The sequence below is a fragment of the Canis aureus genome, chromosome 32 (assembly GCF_053574225.1).
Source record: "Canis aureus isolate CA01 chromosome 32, VMU_Caureus_v.1.0, whole genome shotgun sequence".
NCBI lineage: Eukaryota > Metazoa > Chordata > Mammalia > Carnivora > Canidae > Canis > Canis aureus.
In genome coordinates, this window is record NC_135642.1 from 34,445,453 (window position 1) to 34,454,300 (window position 8,848).

The 8,848-nt window shown below is 39.3% G+C and overlaps 1 non-coding gene across 1 annotated transcript; it reads left to right on the forward strand.

Annotated features, from left to right (window-relative positions):
• The first annotated feature begins 3,659 nt into the window (after window positions 1-3,659).
• On the forward strand, window positions 3,660-3,778 carry LOC144303677 (U5 spliceosomal RNA). Its single transcript, XR_013370658.1, has one exon. It is a non-coding gene; the product is annotated as a U5 spliceosomal RNA (small nuclear RNA).
• Window positions 3,779-8,848: the final 5,070 nt, after the last annotated feature.

The following is an 8,848-nucleotide window of genomic DNA, read 5'->3' on the forward strand; positions in this document are numbered from 1 at the left end:
TTTCCTAGTAACAAAGTCTCTCAGTTTTTGTTTATCTGCAAATTTGCCTTCATTTTTATTTTCATTTTTTTAAAGGTTTTATTTATTTATTTAAGAGAGAGAGAACACATGAAAGAGGGCATGTACAGGGGGAGGGGCAGAGGAAGAAGCAGAATCCCCACTGAGCAGGGAGCCCAACTTGAACGCAGGACCCTGAGATCACAACCCAAGCTGAAGGCAGATGCTTAACCAACTGAGCCACCCAGGAGCCCCTGACTTCATTTTTAAAAGATCGCTTTTTTTGGATATAGGATTTTGGTTGGCAGTGTTCTCTTTGAGCACTTTTTTAAAAAAGATTTATTTATTTGAGAAAGAGAGAGAGAAAATGATCAGGAGGGACAGAGGAAGAGGAAAGAGAATCCCAAGCTGACTCCATGCTGAGCACAGAGCTGGATGTGGGGCTCAATCTCACAACCCTGAGATCACCTGAGCCAAAACCAAGAGTTGTACACTTAACCCACTGCACCACCCAGGTACCCCTTCTGTGAGCACTTTGAACATGTTATCTCCCTGCCTTCTGGCTGGCTTTGTTGCTGTTAACTTCATTTGGGTTCTGTTTTAACTGATGATTTATTATTCTCTTGCTGCTTCCAAGGTTCATTCCTTGGGTGCCTGGCTAGCTCAATCAGTAGAGCATGTGACTCTTGATCTCAGGATTGTGAGTTCAAGTCCCATTGTTGGGCATGGAACCTGGTTAAAATAAAAAAAATTTAAAAAGTCCCCTCCTTGTCTTTGACTTTTGGCATTTTTACTATATGTCTGTTTGTGGATCTCTTTGAATGTATTCCACACGGAATTCACTGGGCTTCCTGGATATGTAAATGATTGTTTTTCTATAATTTGGGAAGTTTTCAGCTATCATTTCTTCAAATATTGTTTTCCTCTCCTTTCTCCCTTCTCTCCTTCTAGTACTCCCATTACACGTATGTTGATGTGTTTAATGGTGTTCCACATTTCTCTGAGGCTCTGTTAATTTTCTTCATTGTTTTCCTCTCTATTCTTTGGATTACATAATCTCTATTGATCTATCTTCAAGTTTGCTAGTTCTTTCTTCTGCTTGTTAACATCTATTGTGAATCTTTGTGGTGAATTTTTCATTTCAATTACTGTAGTTTTCAAATCCAGCATTTTCATTTGTTTCTTTTTCAATAATTTTTATCCTTTTATTAATACTCTTTATTTGATGTGACATTGTCCTCATACCATACTTACTTTACTTCCTTAAACATATTTGTAATAGCTACTTTCAAGTCTTTGTTCAAGTCAACATCTGGTTGCCTTCACAGGCAGTTTCTGTTGACTGCTTTATTCAACAATGTATAGGTCATACTTCTTCTGTTTCTTTGCATCTCTCATAAATTTTTGTTGCAATGGCAAGTCCAGGCTATACCTGTACCTCTGACCAGCCAACTATAAATTGAAGGTTTTCATCACCCTCCTCCTCAGATTTGATTAATTTGCTAGAGTAACTCACAGAATTCAGGAAAACAGTTTACTTACTAGATTACTGGTTTATTATAAAAGATATAACTTGAGGCACCTGGATGGCTCAGTCAGTTAAGTATTTGCCTTCAGCTCATGATCCCAGGGTCAAGCTCTGCATCAGGCTCCTTGCTCAGCAGGGAGTATAATTCTTCCCCTGTCCCTCACACCACTCATGTTCTCTCACTCTCGCGCTCTCTCTCTCTCTCTCACTCCCTCTCAAATAAATAAAATATTTTAAAAAGATATAACTCAATAACAGCCATATGGAAGAGATACACAGGCCAACGTATGTGGGAAGAGATGCTTTCCATACTCTCTCTGGGTACACTCCTCTCCCTGCATATCCACATGTTCACCAATCTTGAAGTTCTCTGGACCTCATCCTTTTTTGGGGTTTTATGGAAGTTTCATTACTTAGGCACAATTAATTATATAATTGGCCATTGATTCAACCTTCAGCCCTGTCTCCTCTCTGGAGGTGATTAATATCATCATATCAGGAGGGATAAGTCATGTTGATGTACATACCTTTGAAATGAGGTGATGAAAATGGCAATCTATCTATGAAGTTTTCCTCTCAAAAACACATTACCCCAGTCTGATCATAAGGAAAACATCAGATGAATCCCAGTAGAAGGACATTCTACAAAATATCTTACCAGGATGCCTCAAAACTAGGTCATCAAAGCAAAGAAAGTATAAGAAACTTACAGCTCAGAGGACTCTCAGGAGACATGACAACTAAATATAATATTCTGGAGAGGGTCCTTGAACAGAAAAAAAGACATAACATAAAAAACTCAACAAATCTGTATAAACTATAAACTATTGAGCCATTAATTTTAACAAGTGTACCATACTAACATGTTAGTGATAGAGGCAAATGGGTGTGGGATATACAGAACTCTTTGCACTATCTTCACATCTTTTCTGTATATTTAACACTTTTCTAAACAATAAAGTCTATTTAAAAATACATAATTGCAAAATAGAGTTTAGGCTATGACTGCAGGAATGATTTATGATAGAAAGTCTGTGAGTGTAACTTTCCATATTAATAGATTAAAAGAGAAAACTTATGATTATCTCAATGCTAACCTCTAGTACAATAAAAAAAAAAAAAATCATGGCAACTTGGAATAGAATGGGACTACCTTAATTAGAAGAGTTTCTACCAGAATCCTTTTGAGGCCCAGTACAAAATGAACATGCAGGATCTTTTTTCAAAATGACTAAGAATTTCATGAAGGTGACGCTGAGCTGTGGCCGTATGAGCGAGCACAGGGCAACTGCATAGATTGCCTGCTCATGATGCCTCACCTGTCTACAGCAAATTTCTCACTTAATGGTGGTCCAGTGAAAACTATGAACAGGGCACAGCTGGGTGACTCTGTGGTTAAAAAAATCTGCCGTTGGCTCAGGTGGGGATCCCAGGGTCCTGGGATTGAGTCCCACATTGGGCTCCCCACGGGGAGCCTGCTTCTCCCTCTGCCTGTGTCTCTGCCTCTTTCCCCTGTAGGGAGCCCAATGTCTCTGCCTCTTTCCCCAGTGAGAAATTTGCATATCATGATTCTGATCATAGCTTAAAAAAAAAAAAAAAGCTTAAAGAAAAAAAGCTATGATCAGAATAAGAAAGAGATTTCCACTATCATTGTTTCAGTTCAATGTCTCTACCAGAGTTCCCAACCAGTTAAATCAAACAAGAAAAAGAAATAATAAAAAATATAGATTTATGAGGGAAAAACAAAGTTGTCATTTTCAGATGATATGCTTGTCTACATACAACATCCAATAGAATCTACAATCACTATAACCAGAGTTTAAGATTGCTGAATGCAAGGGAGATAAATAAAAGTCAATTACATTACTATATACCAGAGCACCGTTTTGAACACTATTTCCGGAGTCTGAAGGGTGATTAGTCAGACTCATTTGCATACCCATAATACACTGCAAATAGTATATTGTCATCAAGTAAAAAAAGAATTCTTATTTGACTTTTCTAAGTGTAAGGATGTTATTTTCCCAATTCCTTGGATAAATTTCCGTAGGCACTAACTTTCGTGATAAATAACCACCCTCAGTGTACTAGGAGTTGCATTTACCTGAAAAATAAGTTAGCAAGTACCACAGTCATACTCTGGTTTCTCTTCATATCGCATAAATCTTTCGCCTTTTACTAAAGATTTCCGTGGAGAGGAACAATTCTGAGTCTTAAACCAATTTTTTGAGGTCCTGTTTTTTAAACAGGACTATCTATAAGGTATAAAAATTAGATGTTTGGGACATTTATTCTCCTGTTAAGGCATTAAGTGCTTTTATCACAAGGGGAATAAGATGTTGGTGAGCAAGCTGTTATGTATGTTGCACTTTTAAGTGTTGTGGTCTTTACTCCCCACTAATGTGCTTAGTGCTAAATTTTGTACTAACTTTGTTTTCACTCTGGCTAGTTGCTGAAGTGAAAGTCTCTTTTAAATATTTGTATTTTCTGGGCAGCAGGTGGCTCAGCACTGCTTTCAGCCCAGGGCGTGATCCTGGAGACCTTAGGTTGAGTCCCATGTCCTGCTCCCTGCACGGAGCCTGCTTCTGCCTCTCTCTCTTTCTCTCTCTCTCCCCTGTGCCTCTTGTGAATAAGCAAAATCTTTTTAAAAAATTGGTTCTATAAGCTGGTACTAGGAGGAGTTGGTGTACCTTGCTCTATTTTTGCTTAGTATATCTTTTAGCATTTCATGCTAGTACTGTATTTTGCAAGAAGTTAGTAGCTTTTCTGCACTTAAAGGGGTTCGAAATTTGCAGTGTGCTTACCACATGCCTTGTGGGTAGGGTCCAGGACTCCAGTTTTTCAGCAATTTTCTCAGTACAGTATCTTCTCTAGCCCGCGGAGTCAGACACTAGCCTAACTTTTGGTGGTAATCCAACCCGAACTAATAGAGCATATATAGAAATACAAAGATTTTTAAAAATATAAAGATTTATTAGGAGGAACTGGCTCACACAATTAAGGAGGCTGAGAAGAGATCTTATGCTCTGCTGTCTTCAAGTTGGAGGCCCAGGAAAGCTGGTGGTGTGCAGTTCAAACTGGAAAAACAGAACTAGTGGAGCCAGTGCTGTGACTCTGGGTCCAAGGCCCAAGAACCAGGAGTGCCAAAGACCAAGGACAATAGAAAATGTGTCTTCGAGCTCAAGCACAGAGAATAAATTTGCTCTTCCCCTGCCTTTTGTTTTCTCTTTGGGCCCTCTCTGCGTTGGATAAATGCCCTCTGCAGTGATGAGAGTGATCTTTACTCACTCTACTATTCAAATGCTAATCTCTTCCAGGAGTTACCAGAACCCAGAAATGTTTATCAGCTATCTGCACATCCCTTGGCCCATCAAGCTGACACATAAAATTAGCCATCACAGCCTTCACCTGAGTTATATCCTCATAACTACCCCATGTTGCATAACTACCCAACTACTCTCTGTCCTCTCTTGACCATTCACAGATGCAGAGCACCTGAACTGCTTTTCTCTTGACCTTATAGGCTCAGTTTGCTTGTCTCTCGTTGGGCAATAACTCCTGCCCACTGTTTCCTTCTTGGGATATTTCTGTTCAAAGGCTGACAGCCAGGACAAAAGATTCATTTAAACTCAGAGGAAACGGATACTCAGAATGGTGCAGGTCACAAAGTCAGAAGGGTGGATCTGGGATTACCATCCATCCTGCCTTTCAACCCCACATTAAGATTTTGTTCTCAGGGGCGCCTGGTTAAGCATCTGCCTTTGGCTCAGGTCATAATCCCAGGGTCCTGGGATTGAGCCCCACATAGCATTGGGCTTCTCCCTCTACTTCTGCCTGCTTCCTCTGCTTACTTGTGCTCTCTCTCTCTCTCTCTCTCTGTCAAATAAATAAAATCTTTAAAAAAATTTTTAAGATGTTGCTTTCAAATATCTCAAGATTTCTGTATCGAAGTATGGACCAGAGGAGGTGATGGAGTGGGGGTTATGGATGAGGGAGGCTTTGATCTAACTGCAGAAGAAAAGGGACTGGATTACCATCTCCTCTCCACCATGAGCAAAAACTCAAGAGTTCAGTCCCTTGATCAAGTGGAAAACCAAGCCTAGAACATTGCTGAATCCCTAGCTCTGCACTGTCCAATATGGTACCCCCTTCCCATGTTGGCTATTTACCCTTAATTAATTAAATAAAATTTAAAATTCAGTTCCTCAGACTTACTAGTCACATTTCAAGTGCTCAATAGTCACATGGGAGTAGTGGCTGTCATTTTGGAACATAATGATTTCCATCATTGCTACCCTAAGTTAAGAAGCTCCCAATATCCACACCCTGAGACAGGAGTTACTAAAGCATCTCAACAGGGCAGCTGGGCTGGGCTGGGGCTTAAAAGAGAGGTGGCCAGGTGAGTGACTTTAGGAGATCTATGGAAGACCCCATTCCTGCCTCCTTTAACTAATTGCCCTTCTCCCGCTTCATAAGGTAAACATTTTCCTGAAATCCACCCTGAATCTTACCAAGGTGCAATGCTGATGGATGTAAAAACTTTTGGGCTCCCAACAAATGTCAATGTGAAATTATTTACATCAATTTGGAGGAAATAAATGAATCTGGACAACAAATTCTTTTATAAACTTTTAAGAATTCTTTTGTAAATTAAAAAATTTCCATCTTTTGTTTCAACAAAATTTAAGGACTTAATTTGTTTGCCACTAATAGTTCATTGTATGGTAGTGACTGACGCTGTTGAAACTCCTTCCATCCACTGACTTATGGGAACAAGATTTCTTAGGTTACAGCTATAAAAACAAAAAACAAACAAAGTCATTGGAAAGAAACCCTGTCTTTCCCGGCAATAAGTAACATGTGTCTATTTAATTAAGAAATGTATTTCCAATACAATGACACTTTTATGTTTAATAATTACCAAAACTTGTAGTATGTTTATGTTGTATGGGTCAAGTGTGTCATACTAATAATCGCAATAATAAATTAATCCAGAAAAAAAAATTAATGCATAGTATTTTAAGTTCAAACACTGTGGAAAATGTTTTAAAATTCAATTAATGTACTTATTTTGTCATAGTGAAATACGATTGAGTAATCAATAAAACATTTTCTGGTGAAAAAATATTTGTATTGGGACACCTGAGTGGCTCAGTGGTTGAGCGTCTGCCTTAGGCTCAGGGCGTGATCCTGCAGTCCCGGGATCAAGTCCCACATCAAGTTCTCTGCATGGGGCCTGCTTCTCCCTCTGCCTGTGTCTCTGCCTCTTTCTCTGTGTGTCTCTCATGAATAAATAAATAAAATCTAAAAAAAATTTTTTTTGTATTAAATTCTTGGTGAAATGGAAGTAGAAAAACAACTTTGAGAAGAGAAAGGAAAATTTTAAATTTTTTATAATAAGGGGCCCCCGAGTAGCACACTTGCTTGGGCAATGGACTCTTGTTTTTGGCTCTGGTCAAGATCTTGGGGCTGTGGGATTGAGCCCCATTGTCCTCTCCAATCAGCATGGAATCTGCTTGAGATTCTCTCCTTCTCCCTCTGTCCCTCCTGTTCACACGCTCACTCTCTCTCAAATGAAAAAATAAATCTTTTTTAAAAAGTATGATGGTAGGTATCAAATCTCTCAAGGCATTTATCTTCCATTGACTGCATTTTAAAGTGATATAATAGCTTAGAGTATCAATATTTACAATGCACAAAATGTCCACCTTTGCTTCTATTTAAATGAATGATAGTGTAAGTTATCTTATGGAAACTATACATATGCTCTTTAAAGTGTGCACAAGGAATATATATTTTCAGAATTCTCTCAGGAGCTCTAAGAGCAAAACATTGGACTCCCAGACCTTAGAGGTGGGCCTTGTTGCAGGAACTGAGCACTAAAGAGAAGCAGCGCCTCCTTGTGGCCAGTAGAGAGGCTGCAGCAAAAATGAGCAAGGAGTCCTAGAAAGAAGGTAAATCTGGGGACAGGAGCTGAGACCTAAGGTTTAATCCATCTTTCACAGGAGAGTCTCTCTCCACTGTAAAATCTGTAAGGGTTAGGTGTTGCTCCTAGGCTCAGACCTGCCACTTGTAGCTGTGCTCCCTGGGATCTGATCACAACAAATAGGAACCAGAGAACAACCTACAAGAACACGTAAGGATGATTTTAACAATCTCTTAATGCAGACCTCCACTGGAAGAGATTGGAGCAAAGCCATTTAATAATAATCCCACGAGTGTAGAAAAAGTATTTAATAAACTCGAATACTCATTCACTATACATACATGTATATCAATCTTGACATACTAGAAATAGAAGGGAATCTGCCCAATCTAATGAAGAATGCCCGTTGAAACACCACATGTAAATAAAATGTAATGTTTCTCTTTAGAGTCAAAAAGAAGACAAGAATAAAAATTTCAGTCAAAAATTCCAATTAAAGGATTTTATGGTCTATTTTTTTGTTTTTCAGGTTATATCTTATATTAAATATCAGTATGAATTGTTGCCAGGAATGGAAGAGCCAGCCACATCATAAACAATGAAATTGTTCCAGTCCCTCCCTCGAACTCCACATTTGCAATCAGACATGGGGTCAGGCTTTAGATTGAGAAGCCCTGGGGGAGGAAAAGAAGAAGAAGCCCTGGGAACTCCACGACTCCCTATGGAGCCTGGGATGCTACAATGAATGAATGAATGAATAGCTAACCTTCCTTGTGGTTCTCTAACCAGTGAAAGCTGCCCAGGACCCTTTCATAATGAAGCAGAGCAAAGTCCAGAAGGTGAATATCCCCTAAAACTTAGGAACAGGGAAATACTCTTCAGAGTGCACAGAATTGCTCCTTTCCTGTTCCCTTAGTGCCTTAGCCCCTGGCCAAGGCCTGTGACGGGAGCTATTACCCCGTCACAGGCCTTGGGAAAAGGCTGCAAAGTTCCCACTCTGTGCATGGTCACGGGTCTCTAACTTCCATTACATTATGAAATACAGCAAGCACACAACAAGTATCAAAACAAACGTATGCATGGATGAACCTAACAGATGTTTCTCTAAGAAGCCAGTCACAAGAGGCCACAGATGGTTTACTTCCATTTATATGAAATATCCAGAATAGGCACTTTAGGGACAGGAAGTAGATTAGTGGTTTCCAGAGTCAGGGAACAGGGAGTGTGTGTGTGGCAGGGGAGAGGGAGTAACTGCCAATGGGTAGAGTTTCTCTTTGAAGTGACAAAAAAAGTTCTAAAATTAAATTGTAGTGATGACTGCACAACTCTGAATATACTAAAAACCACTGAATTATACACTTTATTTTTTTTTTGAATTATACACTTTAAATGGATGA